The sequence below is a fragment of the Ixodes scapularis genome, unplaced genomic scaffold (genome assembly GCF_016920785.2).
Source record: "Ixodes scapularis isolate PalLabHiFi unplaced genomic scaffold, ASM1692078v2 PGA_scaffold4__175_contigs__length_147842914, whole genome shotgun sequence".
In the NCBI taxonomy this organism is placed as follows: Eukaryota; Metazoa; Arthropoda; class Arachnida; order Ixodida; family Ixodidae; genus Ixodes; species Ixodes scapularis.
The window spans coordinates 87863404-87881398 of NW_024609879.1; the positions used below are offsets into that span (position 1 = coordinate 87863404).

At 40.1% G+C, this 17995-nt stretch overlaps 1 protein-coding gene across 2 annotated transcripts in view; it reads left to right on the forward strand.

Moving 5' to 3' along the window:
• LOC115323779 (mitochondrial uncoupling protein 2) overlaps positions 1–17995 on the forward strand; it is a 41136-nt gene that overhangs the window by 9694 nt on the left and 13447 nt on the right. Inside the window, exon 1 of one of the 2 annotated variants that reach the window (XM_029984165.3) lies at positions 14754–14908. The exons of the other annotated variant lie outside the window; for it this stretch is intronic. The gene's annotated coding sequence lies outside the window, so the exon portion shown is untranslated. Of the gene's footprint in view, positions 1–14753; positions 14909–17995 lie in introns of those variants that run through there. 2 annotated transcript variants of the gene reach the window in all.

The following is a 17995-nucleotide window of genomic DNA, read 5'->3' on the forward strand; positions in this document are numbered from 1 at the left end:
CTTTTGTTGCACCCTAGCACTCTTCAGTTTGTTTGCTTTTCGCTTCATACATCCGTTTTTGCCAGCCTCGGGAGAGTTTTTAACTTCAAACCACAACATGACGCCCTGGCTTTCTCTGGATCTACAAATGAAACGTCCGCTGACAGAAACATTTGACTGGGCCAAAATCGCGTGGCAGAGATGTCGGGTACATTTTCATCGTAATCGAAACCCTGACACAATACGAAATCATATAACGAACGACAAGGCGCAAATGATTTCTCTTATCTTTTTGTGTATACCTTTATATATTGCTTTAGACTAGTGTAATGTTTCCTAACCAGTTCGCCTGTGTACTTATTCTTACGTAAATTAAATTACACAAAAGAGATGCTACTTGCGATCGATAGCAATCTGTACAATTGGTCATTTCATAATAGTTAGCTTTCCGTTTATCCGCTGTTTCGATAAAACAAGTGACGTAGGATTTGGCAGCGGGTACTCTAGCTAATGCATTTCCGCTTAGGTTCGAACCGGGATGTGGGATTGCCTCACGCGGCACACTGACTTGAATCCGTAAAAAGAACGGAAGCGAGATACGAAGCGTCGGTTTCAATAAAAAAAAAATTACTAAAACAAAGAGATCATTTGTTCAGCACTTTTTTTTTTTTTCGTCATGATCAGTTGTAGTGCCAGCTACGAGCTGCGAAACAGAAGAGCGTGAACTCTGGTGTTAAAGCAGACGGTATGTTAAAAATAATAATAATAGAAAATTTAATAATTTCTTAATTTTCCTACGAATCCAGTGTTGGTGGGGTATGAAAAAAAACAAAAAAACTCGTGGTATCAGCCCGACTAGCCGCAAGCCCCACGATACAACAGCAGCACAGAAAATAAAAAACAAACAAACATAGTGTTATTCTTTTACAAGTAACCAATACTAAAACATCGTTGAACTTACACAATAACAAATATGCTCTATACACGCACTAAAAGGTAGGGCTGGGAGTCAGTGAGAAATTTTAACCCGATTAATCGACACCCTTTAATCGATTTATTAATCGATTAATCAGTTTCGTTCGTTCTCATGCACAATAATTTAAAAAAAAGATACAATTTTCTTTTTTTGCTTTTGTTGAATATGTGATAAACGGTGCGATGTCTAGTTGAACACAGTCGAAAGACACCCGTAATCACAAATTGCTACTTTACTCAAGAGGTTCGTTGATATTTTCCGGCTATAGCGAACTTTGATTGTTTACAATTGACTCTGCTGCGCTAAACGGGCACTCGCGCGGCGTTGAAGTGGCCGGAACACGGGTAACATTGATTCGCCTACTCGCCCCTACAGTGCACTTTATGTCGAGATTTCACCTAAAGTGCGCCTTCATACAGGCTCGCCCACGTCTGTGTAATGTAGACACTGAATTTTCACTTTCTTTTTCTTTTTGAAAATTCAACCGATTAATTGGTTCAACAATTAATCGCTATTAAAGCATTAATCAAATAATTGGTAGGTTAATCGATCAAATGGCCGGTTTTATGAAAAATGTATGTTATTGCGTCCGCCTTTTTTTTTATTTTCTTGATATTTCCGCAGCAGTCTTAGGCGTTAGATTATGATTGAGGCGTTCTCCTGCTGGAAATTCTTCTTTTTTTTTTTTGCACCATTTGGTGTGTGGATGGTTCCATTAAAAAACCGCAAAGCGGTTGGAAGTTGTAGAAAAAAAATGTGACCGAAATAGCCGGCTAAAAGTAATGATTTTTAAGCCTTTAATTGACAGTTTTTAGGTACATACAAAACACCTTATGTTTAATTTTTGAACCTTCAGATGTGCCCCATTTTGTGTACATTAAACCTCTTGTGGATTTTCAAAAAAAAAAAAAAAGAGCTTCGGAAGGATGAAAATCCGTACAACACTGACCCTTCCTTCGAACGTTTTTAAAAGTAAATATAAAACTCACAAACAGCTTTATTGTGAATCCCTGGAGATTTGACCGTAGAGTAAAAGAAGAGAATGCAGAAGCAGAAGAGTCCGAACACTGGGCGTTTCAAACCAGAACCCCCAATATCGCACTCGCTTTTTTTTTTTTTTTGTAAAGAATGAGTTCTTCCCCCCCCCCCCCCCCCCCCCCTTTCTCCCCTTCTGTTCATGCTACTTTTGATTGTGTTGCCCATTCTTAGGGTAAGCGACGACTGGGGACCTCTCATTTTTACGAAATTGGGTGCCTATGGATTCTCACAAACGGCTCGAAAGCAGTGTTTGGAGAGTCCAGTCTACGTCCCGGTAGAAGGCGAGCTACCGGACCGCTTGAGCTCCGCAAGCATTGCTTCTCTGCGCATTGTGAAAACCCTGAAGCTTGTGCAAGTATGAACCCTTTCTCCTTTCTCTCTGTCCTCTCGTCCAGCCAAAACAGAAACAAAGTTTTTCGAAACTGATTAGAAGATCGAAAATTAGCTCCTCGAAGGTCGACGTCGAACGTGAGGTTCGACAAACGTTCGCCGCACCCCTAGAAATAGCCCAAAAATAGCCGCATAGACCCGGCGGCCTGCAGCACTGGACTAAAGCCCAGTGCTACAGGCCGCCGGGTCCAATCACTAGCCTGTTAGAAACCGCGTGGTATGTTGTTCCGTCGTACATATCAGTGTTTAAAGGGACGCTGAACCGAAATCTGAATTCTCCAAAACACGTGGCAAAAGCGTGCAACGGGATGCTACAAACACCAAAACATCACTCGTACAGCGATATCTCGAACTGATGACCGTATTTAAAAAAAAAAAAAGAGGCACATTTGGCAGGAATGTTGACGTCATGTTTCTCCGAGAAGGAGAGGGAACGGCCTCGAGTCTTCTCCGCCTCGCGGCCTTAAGGCAGCGAAGCGAAGAGAGGAGGAAACTATAGGTATCTTAACGGTCACGCGCCTCGTCGGCCTGGTTCAATCTCGACTTTTTTTTTCAAAAAATATGGCCGTCCATTTAAGATATCATCTTACTAGTAGTGTTGTAGGGATTTTAGCGTCCCGCCTACATCTAACTATATTTTCTGACTCCCCGGCCTTTACCCTTTCTGGTATGCTATTTAGTATCGTGAAATTCATAATAGTTATTGCGAAATCGGCAAATTAAAATGATGCAAAAACCAACATTCAAATATACCCGCCCTTTTCAGTGCCGTGACGTCAGTGGAAGGCAAGCTTGCCAGTCGGGCGAGCAGCCTAAAACATAGGATATGCCAATCATTTGCTCCGTGCTGAAGCGCCGGTCCTGGAGCGAGCTTCCAAAGCATTCATTTGACACCATGAAAGTGCTTCGAATCAGTTGGCAACAAATTCTACAGTCCAAAGAGTGAGCGCCTACACTTCCACTGACGTCACTTTTTCATTGTTGCCAGTAGAGACTTTCAGTTTGAAAAACACAGTGAGGACCAAAATAGTAAATTCAATAACTTAGTGAAAAAAATTATTTTAACCCAATATTTGGGATACTATTTTGGCGATGTTGTTTGGCGAGTTTAGCAACATTTCGAGCAAATCGGGGACCATGAAGAAATCGGCGGAGTACCAGGCGCGTCATGCGGAGGCGAGTTTTTCGTCTGCTTATCAAGCCCCTGCGGCGGCTCCGTCTGCTTGCTGCTATTGAAGACTTCTGAAGGGAATAAATACCACGTGGAAGCAATGGGAAGCAGAGAACGCGGGATCGGAAACAGTGGTCATTAAGAAATGAAGATGAGTCGGATAGAGGTTCGACACGGGGGCGTATGTACGGACCGCGTGCGGAACGGAGATACGTACAAAAGTTGGATTGGATTGTTATGGCTAAGTCACAACGACTTCAGGTCAGTGTTGCCTGCGTGCCTTCTAACTTCTCTGAACAGTTGATATGTTTACGAAATATGTCAAGAATATTTATGAAACTAAATACCATGTACCTTTACTTCACTAATATAAAATAGCGCTCTATCATTACAGAGAACCATAGGCGTTAGATTAGTGCACTTCGTAGTCCGCGTATCGGAATTTCTCTCGCGCGTTCTTTAGCGATGCGGATGCAAACTTTTCTGAGACAGTGTTCAGCCCGCCAGCCTTCGGTCCCTAGTCCATCGTAGGATGAGACGAAGTATAGAAAATATGTAGCCCAATTTTACTATATATAACCCAATCTGGCAACACCGAGCACAGTCTCAGGTGTTACATTATGATTATCTATCACCAACCCACTCACTCAGTTTTTTTGTTTTTTGCTTATTTTGTTAGTGATTGCAGTGCTCATTGATCCGTTTCCATAGCGACCCTAGGTTCTAAAACTGCATTTCTGGTCGGTCGAAAGTGTGAATTCCCTTTCGCGGTGACTCACTGTATGACCGGTGTCGCTCTAGGATCTCGGATAATAGTCGCAAGCTCCCAAGAAGGAACAAAAGAAGGCGGCTGCACTCTATTCTTCGGTGTGGAATACAAGGTTAATGCCCTTAATTGGGCCTTTGAGGTACCATAAATAAATAAATAAATAAATGTTCATATACAGACAAGCGGAGCATTTGGCTACGTTCGACTGCGTTGTGAGGTCTAACACAGATGCGAAAATACACCAAAGGCCGCGGGACGCGATGAGAAGATGAAAATACTCTTACTTGACTCATCATTAACAATGCAAATTCAATAATAACAATAATAAGAGTAATTTATGGCGTTTTTCGTTAAATCATACAGTGCTATTTCATGAAGCATGCTTGTGTGTGAGTACACGCAGTGAAAAAAATAAACTCTCAACCTTCCTAGGAAGAAGTGATGTAAGCAAATTACGCTAAACAAACGCCATTAATCAGTGCAATTTGATATCTGTATGACTGATGATAATTATAACGTACCATTATAACGTATTTTCTATCCAGCGAATCCCCAAAAAGTAATAAAAATTCTACGTAAAACAAAACCCACCAGAAGAAGGCGAAGATCACTAAAAACACAAGAACAAATAAATTTTTTTGTGAAACTATAACTTCTAAATAATTTCTACGGAGAAAAAAAAAAACGCTAACAATTCAATGCGTTGAAAGTTATTACTCTGCACAACACAAAAACAAAAACTGCGAAAATACGCAATTTAGTATAGAGACGTGAAACCAAACGTTTCGCTTCCCCTTCGGAAGGTATTATCAGCATAGTTGTACAGCATATGCGTCGTAACTCTACTTGCGTCGTGTCAGGACGGCAAGTCTTCGAGTAGATTGCAAAATATATTTATTTCTTAAATCTGCTGTTTATATTATTGTTATGTTAAGAATTATATTCAGAATGATATGAAGTTACGGCATTATAGGTGTCGTAATTTAAAATAAAACAACATAAAGCAAGATCATAGATGTTTTTCTTCTTTTTTATATAAGCAATATCGTTTTCTTTTTTTTTTTTCTTTTTTCTTTAACGAAGGCAGTTTTATTGATCCGAGAGGCGGAACCCTTTGTTCTGACATAGAAGTAATGATGGAGGAAAGCGATTTTTTTATTCTCCATCATGCTTTTGGGAATATGAATGGTTCAGATGCCCAAAATGCTGCTTTACACGTTTTTTCAAGAAGACATAACTTGTTAGCTTAAGACAAGCGTGTTTACTTTTTTTACTTCGTAATTTTTTACCTATATAATAGTGAATACTGAAGCTTTTGGGAATATACTTCAGCCATAAAATTGCACTATAACAAAGATTTACAATTATATTTAAAACTGACTATTTTTTTATATGTTGAAAGATTCTTTGTGATCACAGCTGACGTTGCGTGCCTTGTTTTAGATGCCAAAACTGTTATTATTGTTGTTATTTATGGACCCCCACTGGTAATAAGGAAGATTTCTTTTTTTAATTTTTTGGAAGACTTTTTATCTTTTCTTGGATCGACCTCCAAACCATTTTTTATTGTGGGTGATACAAACATCGACTTACTAAAACGTAATAGTTACGTAATAGAGATGAATAATCTCTTATCTGCTTGGGGATGTACTAACGCTGTGACACTGCCCACCCGAGTGACTTTAGAAACTTCTAGTTCAATAGATATATGTATAACTAATCTCAACGCCAGGGAAGCCACATCTGGCGTATTTACACAAGATATAAGCGACTACATGCCAGTTTTCTGTCTGACATATTTCTTTCGTGGCAAAAATACACTGAAACGCGATATTTACTCTTACCGACGCATAAATGAAGAATCACTGGAAACTTTTTTTGTTCTTCTCGAGCCAACAAACTGGGAGAACGTACTTTCGGAACGTGACCCCAACCTTGCGTATGCACTTTTTTCAAACAAATTTAAGCTTTGTTATGACGTTGCTTTTCCGCTTATTCAAGTAAGTAGTCGTCAAAATAATGTGCGAAAACCTTGCATTGCAAATGACTTATACAGGCGTATTAAGATAAAAAATAAGATGTACCATAATTTTATTAAATATGGAAACCAAAATTTTCTCATCGAATTTAAAAAAAAAGAAACAATAAATAAATTGAACTCCGATCTTAAAAAGACCAAATCCGAATATTATCAAAATCTATTTTCAAGGGCGTTCAATGACCCAAGAAGGATATGGAAAACTGGGAACAAAATTACTGATAGGAAAAGACGCGTGCAAGGAACGCAAAGTGTCGTTATCGACGGCAGGAATGTGAGTGAACAAGAAATGGCGAATCTAATGTATATTTATTTTGTTGACGTTAGTTCACCACCAGAACACGAAGATACTTCGCAATGCAGTGTCACAGACGCAATGACTTCCTTATCAAACACGATAATGCTATTATCAACTACGCCATATGAAGTAGAAGGGATTATAAATAAAACTAAAAATAATGCCGCAGCTGGCGCAGACGACTTTAAGCCGAGGTCTGTCAAATGTCTCCAAACAAATATCTTTTATCTTGTCGCATGTAATCATTCGTACTCTAGAAACTGGAATATTTCCTAACGAACTGAAAATCGCAAGGGTTACTCCAATTTACAAGGGTGGCGGGGTACACCTTCTACAGAATTATAGACCAATCTCGGTTTTGCCAATTTTCTCAAACATATTTGAAGGGGTTATAAATTTTATACTAGGCAATTTTTTGCCAGGCACAATGTATTAAACAAATGTCAATATGGCTTTCAAAAATCTAAAGCTGCAAAGCAGGCACTTGTAAAAGTAAAGGATAAAATTATAAACATTATAAACAATACTGAAAGTAGATTATACACCTTAGGCTTCTTCCAAGATTTTAGAAAGGCCTCCGATACGATCTAACATGACATATTACTAATTAAGCTTCAAAGGTACGACATACGTGGGATTGCTTTGACTTTAACAAAAAAAAAAAAAAAAACTACCTCCAGAATCGCATGCAGTATGTTTATGTTAACAACAATTCTTCTTACGGTTTTCTGCAAGGGTCTATTTTGGGCCCCCTCTTATTTCTTCTTTATGTGAATGATGTCACAAATATTTTGGGATCCCTGAGCTTGTCATGTACGCAGACGACACTAACGCATTTTTCGGTTCAACCTCTAAACCGGCCTTAAAATCTTTGACAAATGATTATATGGACAATCTATCAGTGTGGCTTCCAAATAATAAATTACAACTAAACGTAAATATATATATATATATATATATATATATATATATATATATATATATATATATAATTTTCACTCCCATTAATAGGCGCGACAACACTAAGATAACAATTATATTTCGAAAATAAAATTATAGAGGAGGTTACAGAACAAAAATGTCTTGGTGTGTTGTTCAATCGCACATAAATAAGCTGAGCCCTGAGCTATCCCGAGCCATTGGATGTATTTATAAAATAAGAAATCTGATATCTTTTTGGCTATAAAAGAATATATATTACGCTTTATTTTACTCCAAACTGTGTTATTGCATTTTAGTCTGGGGCACGACATCGGCAACCAATTATAATAGGTTGATCATCTTACAAAAAAAGAAAATTCTACAACTATTTGAACATTATAAAGGTGAGCCTCAAGACCTCCCAACTGAACCGCTATTCAGCAAATATGGCCTACTTGAAGGGAATCCAATTTATTATTTTAAATTGTTACAGATAATATAACACAGAAGAACTCTTCGCAATTCCGCCAGAAAACACAACCTATCACACGCTGAGACATAGAATCAGACGACCTCCAAAAATACGTACCAATTACGGAAAACAAACGACAAGCTTCCATGTCGCCAAAATTTTCAATAATACAGAAGATCTAATAGATTTTCACTGGAATATACTCCAATTAAAAAAAAAAAAGACTGAAGACACTTCTGGTGGGCAGTGACATTGTGTTCTGATATGTGTGTACTGTTTACTTATTAAATCATGTTCATATTTCGCTTTTGAATTGTTAAAACATGTTTCTGACTAATTTGTTTTTATCGTTCTATGCTGAAAAAACTATCGTGGGATAATTGATTGATCCTGTTTTTTTTGTTTTTTTGTGTCTGAGTTGTATAGGATTTTATAACTTCTTTTCTCTTTTTTTCGTGTTCACAAATTTATGCACCCTACGCTGCTGTGTTAGAACTGTAAAGGGGACGAGCGGCGGAGAAAAGCTCACCGGAGAAAAGCTCACCGGAGATAAGCTCACCGGAGAAAAGCTCACCAGAGATAAGCTCACGGGAGAAAAGCTCACCGCCAAACTGCCCGGCGCGGAGAAAAGCTCACCCGCCTTTTGACCGATGCGGAGAAAAGCTCACCTGGGGATCTAAGAATTGAGAGTTCATTGAAATACGTTCACTCAACTGAAGTATGCTGGGATGCCTTGTGCTCTTGCGGTCATTCTGCACTTCACTAGGAAAAAAAAAATATTTTTAATAACAAAAACATTCTGTAACACGTCAGGCGTTTCCCTACAAAAATAAAATAAATACTTTCGATAAAACCTTAATTTAAAAAATGGGGAAATATAACCAGTGCAGAGGACTGCAGCTCGAGTAGTTTCTGGAGATCTTTTATGTAGTATACCGACAGCGCCTTGCCAAATCTTCATATTTTCACCATTTATTTAAAAAGGAATGGTTTTAATTTCTACCTTATTCGAACGAAAAATAAACAAATAAATAAAATTATTTCCTCCATCCCTGCTACATCAGAATTAAATATGGTGACACTCACGTGATTGAGATCAGACTGGTCTTACCAGGATGATTTAATCAAAACGTTGCCGCGAAAATATTTTAATTTTTTTTATCATTTCTGTTTTTTTATTATATGGTGTTTTTATATGGCCATATATGTTGTATTTAAATAAAAAATAATTACACAATAAATATTTATATTGGACTGATCAGGAGCAAAAAGCAGTTATCTTCGGAGCAAATCGATGCGTTGAGCTTCATTTCTACCTCCGATTTCGTTCTTCAGTTACCTTTGATTTTTTTGTGAAGAAACCAGAATGTAATATAGAAACGAAAACTGAGAAAGTGATGTCGTATTGCTAGAAAATTCGATTAGAAAAAAATAAAGTAAATACAACTTTTTCTCTAATGGGAAAAAAAGAAGAGAAAACAAATTGCTTTCCTTTTAGTATGGCCGGGTTTCCATGAACGAAAAGCTGTTAAAACTGCAGAAATTATTTTTTGCTGCATTGTTTTCACTGATCGGAAGCATTGCTTAAACAACCACCCATGTTTAGAAATGCATATAGTGATAATTTGAATTTCCTTTTATTTAGCCCACATCAGAGCGATCCCGTGTGAAGTGTGTCATTCTAAACAAACAAATCTGTCAACTTTTTTTTTTTAATTCTAGGAGTTGTTATTAAAACTACTAGTTTGTTGGAAATTGCTCATTTGGGCCACAAACTCATGCGATTAAAGTTGGACGCTGATCGACCCCTTCTCTAAGTAAAATACGAAAAATCGCTTCGCGCTAACTCTGTTGCACGGTGTACCGCCTCCGTGAGAGACGCATAAAACCTTGGTAGCACTACTGCTATTAAAGACCAATTTACATAATTTAATTTGAAGTGAGCTTTTCTCCGGGTTTGTCAAAAGGCTGGTGAGCTTTTCTCCGGACCCGCACAAAACTGAGTGAGCTTTTCTCCGGCGAGCTTTTCTCCGGTGAGCTTTTCTCCAGTGAGCTTTTCTCCGGTCAGCTTATCTCCGGTGAGCTTTTCTCCGGTGGGCTTTTCTCTGAGATTCAAAGGGGACAGAGACCTCGTCAGGCATCACGCCTTTAGTCTCCGCCCACCTCCGATCAATCGCGAAAAGGAAGAATAAAGAAAGAAAAAACCTAAATCAACGGCCCACTGAATTGAATGACATAGCTTGTGTGTTACTGTTGAAGGTCACATTTTCTATCTGGTCGCCATAAGCGGGTCTCTGCAATTTTAAACCGTCTCCCTGCGTGACGTGTGTCACCGTTTGTAGGGTTATTCACTACGCGAGATACTGTTTTGTTGTCAACGCCGTACACAAGTTTTCAAACGATGACCTCATTAGAATCATCGCTGCGTGAAGTGTTTAAATAATGCTCCCTTGATGCTCGCCCGTGCGTGGCAGGCCGCATCGAGTCGACAACACCATCAACATATGCGCAACTTTGTCCACGCTTTGTTGGCTCAATCAGCGTAAACCACTGCTCTCTAAAGCACCACCTTGTTATAGCCGGCGACACTGAAAACAGGAGGCTTCAGCGCCACTCGCCGCGACGCCACAAGGTGGCTTAAATGAGAAGTATAAATACGATTGGTTGAACGACTTGATGACGCGGCGTTTTAGGTTGTGTAGGCTACGTCATGGCGGCGGTTGTCCAATCCCGCTTGAGATTGAGCTTTCACTTTGATGGTCCAACGGTCTGTTCTCCGACCTCTTGTTTTCAAGGTTCCGGGTGTTATAAAACGAATAAAAAAAAGTACCATGACGTCTTTTGGCGGTACGACCAGGTGCGTCGGGTTGCGTGGCTAGCGCTCCGCCAATCGCGGTCGATAGCTTCCGTTTTCACTACGGTTATTGGGCCTCCTTGAATGTTAGTGACGTCATCATTGAAGGGCGGTCTCTTCTATGCCATTAGTTGATTCACTTAACACGGTGCCTGCAGTGGAGCTCTAGACATTGACCAGACGGGTTCTTCTATGGGTAAGCTAACAAATTTTGTGACCCGTTCAACTTTGTTGTGCGCCATGAGAAAATTCTGAGATTGCCCTTCTAGTACACAGTTCGTGTTATAGAACTGCCCATTTAAAGCCGTTTAAATTGTCATTCGTGCGGCTTTGTTTTCCTGCAGAAGGCATTTTAGTCGCAATTTTTTGTTTGAGTGCACAATAATCAAACGTTGATGTTGAGTCTAACTCGCTCCCTTTGTCTGAAGATCGACTCACGGTTTAGCCGTATCGCGATGCAAATATACCAGGAGAGGACTTTATAACGGCATTTTATAGTATATTGATACGATTCTTGCACTCGCTGCATTTCTGTATTAAACCGGTATATATTTGGGTATAATCCTGATAATGCGAGACGATCGGGGGCCGTTATATCTCGCTACTTTTTTGAGGAATCAATGGCATAAGATTTAAGTGTAACTCATAATACTCTACTCAAGTGGCGTTTCAAGTATATATACTTTTTGTGGATAACATGGTATCTTGCAAAAACTTCGAGAAGTCAATGTACGCTAGCTTAAATACTATTTTCAAGTAACTTTTATTTACTTCGTAAGTTACTTTCACTTTTTTTTTTCAGGGGAGGATCGGAAAAATGACCAACTTTGATTGTTTTGGTAGGCGTACTGCGACTGCATGCATCTCGTCTTAAATATTCAAAGGCACACCCGTTCTTAGAAGCATCCCACAAAAGCAGTGTCACCGCCTTAGTGCACCTTCTGGCCATTCGTTTGTCGCTAAACGTAGGACCGAGCGTAGCCCTCTCGACCCAGAACCCAAAGTAGGAGGACATTTGGATGATCATCATGTATGTGCATCTCTAGTTCAGTATAAGTAGGATCTCGTCTTTTCGGATAAATCCACAAAGCTCTGCAAAACAAATTGGCGGTAAAATTTTCGTCGTCGAATTTGTCATAAAAACTGAGAATTTCGAGACAAAATATTGCAGAAAAAAGTAGAACGCAAAGAAATGCGGTGTTTTACAAACAAAAGTATATGTGTACATGGTCGGTAGACCTGAGAGGAGGCAACTTCAGTTTCTTTTGAAATATTAGGCTATTGATAAAAGAGAGTTTTCCATTAATCTCGTCAAGATTCGAACAACGGGTCGTTGTATTTCTGGGCCACGACAGAAACCTTTGTTCCGAGTTCCAGATTAGTGTATACTATTTGTGCTTCGCAAAAAAAAAAAAAAAAGATTTTTTTTTTTTAAGTAAGAGTGAAACTTGCAGATTTCATAGGGGGGGGGGGGGAAGGGGGGCGGGGCAGGGCAGCTGTAGCTTACCAGACGTCCAGGTGTTGATTTCGAAAGATTGACCTTAACTGAAGCAGCGTTTCTTTGCAAAACTTGTCGTGGGACAATGAGTATTGCCAATGGCAAGGGCGCCAATGCCAAAGGTAGCTCCAATAAACTCCGAATTTTCACCAACAATAAACTGGGAAGAACACCCTCCAACTTTGGGAGGAGAGAAAAGCTCACCGGAGGAAAACTCACCGAAAAACCGGCAGATGCGGAGAAAAGCTCACCGCCCTGTGAGCGGATGCGGAGAAAACCTCACCGATTTTTTTAACTTCCGCGACAATCGTGGCAATTAAACACAATTCGCATTCGTCACTTCATTAAAAATATTTCGTCTTTTTTTAATATTCTTGAAGTTCATTGGGCATATTTACTAATTCTTCCGAAATTAGAAATCACCCATTCTCTATATCAATGAAGCCGCAAGTATAATATGAGAACATCGTACACCTGTAAAAAAGACAACAATTGATTGGCAATGCGACGTCAATAGCTCTCTCAAATAAAGATGTCGGCACTTTGCGACTTAATATGAATAGCGGTGTGTGAGCCGTTTATGCTCCAAATATCGCGTAGTGCAGAATAGATAAGTAGGTGTTTCTTGATGTAATCAGCGTCCGTTACGCTGTTTTCTTTCTGTTAATTTCAGTAGCAAAACTTTAGTCGCGAGAACAGCTTCGTCCTGTCGTGTTTGTTATCTTCACTCTGTCGTCATCGTTTGGGCGGTTTCCATCATGTATAAGCTTTACCAACTCGCCCTATTCGCTACCTTACAGAACACTACTTCTTGTATAGGTCGCGAGTAACAACGGTACCAGTGTGCAGCTCTGAAGGTCATGGGGGGCTCACCGTAGAAGGGCACCATCACACAAAAGCAACGTGTGGAAACACCACCACGAACGGTTAGAAAACGAGCATGTCCGTGGAAGAAAGAAATCTCAATATCCTACTAACTGTTTTATCCGGTTAACAAAAGCTTCAAAGGGAATTTCAGGCACCGTGTTGTTTTGCATGCACTTTCAGATTTTCGGCATTTACTGTCTTGATTTTTAGGTTTTAGGCAGACATTATTCAGTTTTGGAACTTTTTCCTGTTCTTCAAGTTCATAAAGATTTCAGTTAGGCTTTCGTTGCCTAGAGACTAAGCCAAAGAAAACACTGGCCCGCAATCATTAATTAAATGCCCAATAAGCTTAACAAATAATACAAAACGTACATTTTCTGTTTTACAAAGATGACGAATTTTAATGATAATAAATTGATATATGTTACGCATGATCCAACAGCCTCCATATAAAAACAAGAAAAAAAATCGGTGTGCTTTTCTCCGCGTACGCTTAATGGCCGTTGAGCTTTTCTCCGCATATGCCGGTTTTGCGGTGAGCTTTTCTCCCGTGAGCTTTTCTCCGAGATTCCCAAATTTGATCCAAAATAAACTCCGAAAGCACGGAGTTCTGATTAAAAGCCAAGGTGGGAGGACATATGTGTCCCTTGGAGCTTTTTAGAGATGGACTGCTACAAAAACCTGGAAAAAAATCAACAATATACAGTTTTTTTTGTTTGTTTTTTTTTGGGGGGGGGGGGGGGTTGGGGAGAATGGAAAGGTGAAAACGCACCTTTTCTCCCGATCTCATGAATAGAACACCTGTTCGTATAATTTTATTTTCGTTAGTTCTTTACTTGCCGAACAAATTGAAGCCAGAAAGAATCTCCAAAATAACGAGTCACGTTTTTGAGTTCAGAATCTAATACTCTACTCAAGTACCTTTAGAGTTAAATATTTAGTAGAGTAGACAGTTACTAATGTAGCTGCTTCTCAGTGCACCTAACTGAAAGGCTTATTTGAGTATTTCGTACAAGTCCGGTTTGCCTCAAATCGAGAAATCGAGCTGACGTTTTCTTGTTTTTGCTTGAGAGGGGTTAAGGAGGGGACGTGAATGCTTTGTGATCGTGTAGGCCAGATAATACGCCCGGGAAATTTCGTCTTAGACCATATGTTACCTCTTGTTAATTCTGTAAAGATAAGAAAACTTCCGGGATGCTTTAGGTGGTCGAACATTCTTCTGCTATATCGGAAAAGTTGAAGGCGCTGGCTGCACGAGCTTTGAAAAGTATAGTCCATTGCCCTCATAGGCGAGGGTGAAGTTTCCGTTTTCTGATTCAATCAACAGATAAAGAGAAAAAAAAACGCTAGTTCATTCCGCCGTACAATATCAGATAACTGGTGATACACGGGCCCTCTCTGGACAAGCGCATGATTACATCTCGAGGTGATCTTAGCGGGTATAAAAATGGGAGCTCCATGCGATTTTGCCCCAGAGGCGCAATAGACGCCGAAAAGAAAACCGCGTTTTATTTTTGGCGGCAAGTTTTGGTCAACCCATTGCTTTTATCACTGCTCTAAAAGCGAAATGTGTATTTTGCGGAAAATTATTTTCCGGCTTCGAAACGTCGTTGTCAAAAGTCATGCTGCATCTCACAGTGAGTACGTTTGTTTGTTGGTTTAAAAAGCTATTCCGTATATTTGTTTAATAAAGTAACTCAAAATCTGCTTTTATTTTTTTTTTTGGGGGGGGGGGGAGGGGGTATGCAGGTATAGAACATCTAGAATATTTTTTTTTTAGAAATATCTATTTCAGTGATAGCTAGTATTTTTGTCCACGGAAAAAATGTACTGCCGTATTTGTGTTTCCAACTATTTGTTCACCTATTTCTAAGATGCGTTTCTGATATATGTCGCGATACTTTGTTATCAATGTATTTCAGAATCATTTTCAAGTGAATGCCCCAGAATCCCCGTATTTGTATTTTCAAATAAAATTTAGTCGGGTATTTTTGCTCAACCGTGATAGACTAAATCGGAACTAATACGGCGTGCAAGTACGTTTGGTCCTTGCTCACCGCGTGCGCTTGTTTACCCCCCTAAATGCGTCCACGTGCTTTTGTCCCCCCCCCCCCCCCCCCCCCCCGACCTCGACCAATGACGGCACGCGCTTGGCTGCCTTGTCATCGCGCATTCACTGTACCACTCTTTATATTGTGCTTTGATTGCATTCCGATGCGCCAAAGACATGGGAGCACTTGCTCGCCATATAAGTTGTTAGCGAGGAGTCAGTTCGGTCGCCTCGCCACTTTTATTTTTGTTTAGGTTCCGTAGGTTCTATTAGATTTCATCAGCTATACTTACCCGAAAGTTCGAAAATCAGTTTCCAATACATAATAAATACAGAATCAATACACAATATTGCGTAGCAGATGATATGACCAAGAAGCGACTAGTTGGTTGGCGAATCAAAGAGCGTGAGGCCCACGAACGAACGATCATGCTGTCGACGATAACTTCTTGAAAAAGCTGAATTAAAGGGACGTCGGCATTCACGCCAACATGTGTCTTAAAGGGAAGCTACGGAGCTTCTTGAAAAAAATGAGTTAGAAGTGAATTCTAGTGTATTTTTACCTCGTGAACCCGAATACCGAAACCATTTTCCGCGCAAGTGTTTTTAAACGCGAGAAAAACGCGAAAGACTGTCGCTGTCCGTGACGTCATCGACGGATCTTTTGGCTTGCCAAGGCTAGGGAGGCGGGGCTTCAGCCCTATTTTCAAATTGCTCGTATTGCTCTCCGGCGCGTCGCATTGAAATATAATTGTGATATCTGCTATTCTAAAGGCCAAATGAATGCAATTCAAGCATTTTTTCTCAAATGTAGAAGTGCCCCATCTTCCCTTTAAGTGCTCCAGGGGATCAACGAAGTGCCCACTTCGTCGACAGCTTGAGGCCTACCTTTGACATGCCCGTGGGGACAGACACGATCTTGAGAAAAGTATTAATCGACTTAATCATATTCTGCACGAAAGTTGCGAAAGAGCAAAGTTACACCATGCAAGTTTGTGGTGTCGTCATGCTACTAAGCAATTGACCTCCTTGAACGATGTTCGTGGTCGTATCTCGAGGTGGCACTCGGATGTTAATCAAGGCTGCTTTCAGTTTATCAAGCAAGAGAACAAGGAAAACTCCCTCGTTAAACTACCAGTTCAGTCTTCAATTAAAGCTTACAGCCCAACTGGCATAGTGGTTTTATTTTCTTTATTTTGCTGCCTACGAGGGTTGCGTCTAGCTTTAGCAGCAGTGCTTTGAACTGAAGTTGACCCCCCTTGACGTACCATCCCGAGATGGGACTGTTGACCGGTAACATCTCCACTGGAATGAAAAGAAACGTCTTGAGGACAACCCCAGCCAGAGTAGATACCAATCTTTGCGTCAGACTGACGCCACAACAACGTCAAGGCGTGCGTGGGCATTCGCCAAGACCGGGAGGTGTGTTCCAGGTACAGCCCTTCTCACGGCTGTCTTTCCTCTTTAAACGTGTTCTTGGCCGGATGGCAACACTGAACGTGCCGTTCTTTTCTGCTTAGGCACGCACTTGGCCGACAGGGAGGAAGTTTTGAGTGTTGCCCCGCTCTGCGAACTGCTCGAATTAGTAACGCCGTGTCCTGTTGCCAAGGTAAAGCGGTGTCGTTCCCTCGGGTCCTTTTGACGTTGAAAGACCGCTGCGGCAAACGCGCGGTGGCGAAAACAGCAAATTGTTTTTGTCTTCTGGGTGGCAATGCAAGGTCTTTTCAGGGCTTCTAACCTCCTTGGCCAGTTTGAAGAAAGGGGGAGTTAGAAAACGTGTTTGCGCCCGTTTTTTGTCTCGTCAAGGCCTTCCCCAACGCACACTAATAGAAATTGTGCATCCAAAGCTTCTTTTTTTTTTTTTTTTGCAACAAAAGAGAAGCAGTTTAGCATACATGTAATTTTTCAAATTGGTCTTCGAAATCCAGTCTATCGTTAATTCACCTCAATGACTCAAAGTTTTTTTGTTTTTTTTTTATTTCGTGATATTTTATTTTTGAATATCAAAAGCCGTACACTACCAAAACAGACACTGTTTGTGTGCACCCGCAACAAGTGGTAGTGGCAGATAAATATGTTAATGAAAAAATGAACAGCAAAATGACGTTAGGCCGGACATCACTTGTTCTCTTCGGGGAAAGAACTTCGGAGTTTTGTGTTGTTCAGAGGAGGATGGGAGTGAAAGAGTTGCAGGTGGTTAGAAGAGACCCTCCATATTGCTGTCACTTCGTGAGCTGTCGTGCTTCCTAAATATTCTTTTAATTTTTGCGGATCCTGTTTGGTATCTCGCTTTCTGAAGTATTTCATTCCAAAAAGTATATTCCTTCTGGCGAATTCCCTACTACATTATCGAGTATGCGTTTTAATCAATTAATTAATGATCAATTAATTTGAAGTTATTTAGAAGTTAATTAATTAATTTAAAGTTATTTAGAAGTTAATTGATTAATTTGAAGTTCTTTTTTATAGAAATTCTCAAGTACTGTGACCATAAAAGCAATTGCGCCAACGACGAAAAAGCTAGCGCGTTTCATTTTCAGGGCTCTTGAAAAGAAAAAAAAAAGGATCGCGATAATGTCTGTACTAGAAGCACGCTGCAGAAGGTCACGTATACGGTATATCGAATGATCGGTCTTCAGCTGTTGTTGTTTCTGCTTCACGCCCACTTTTGCTT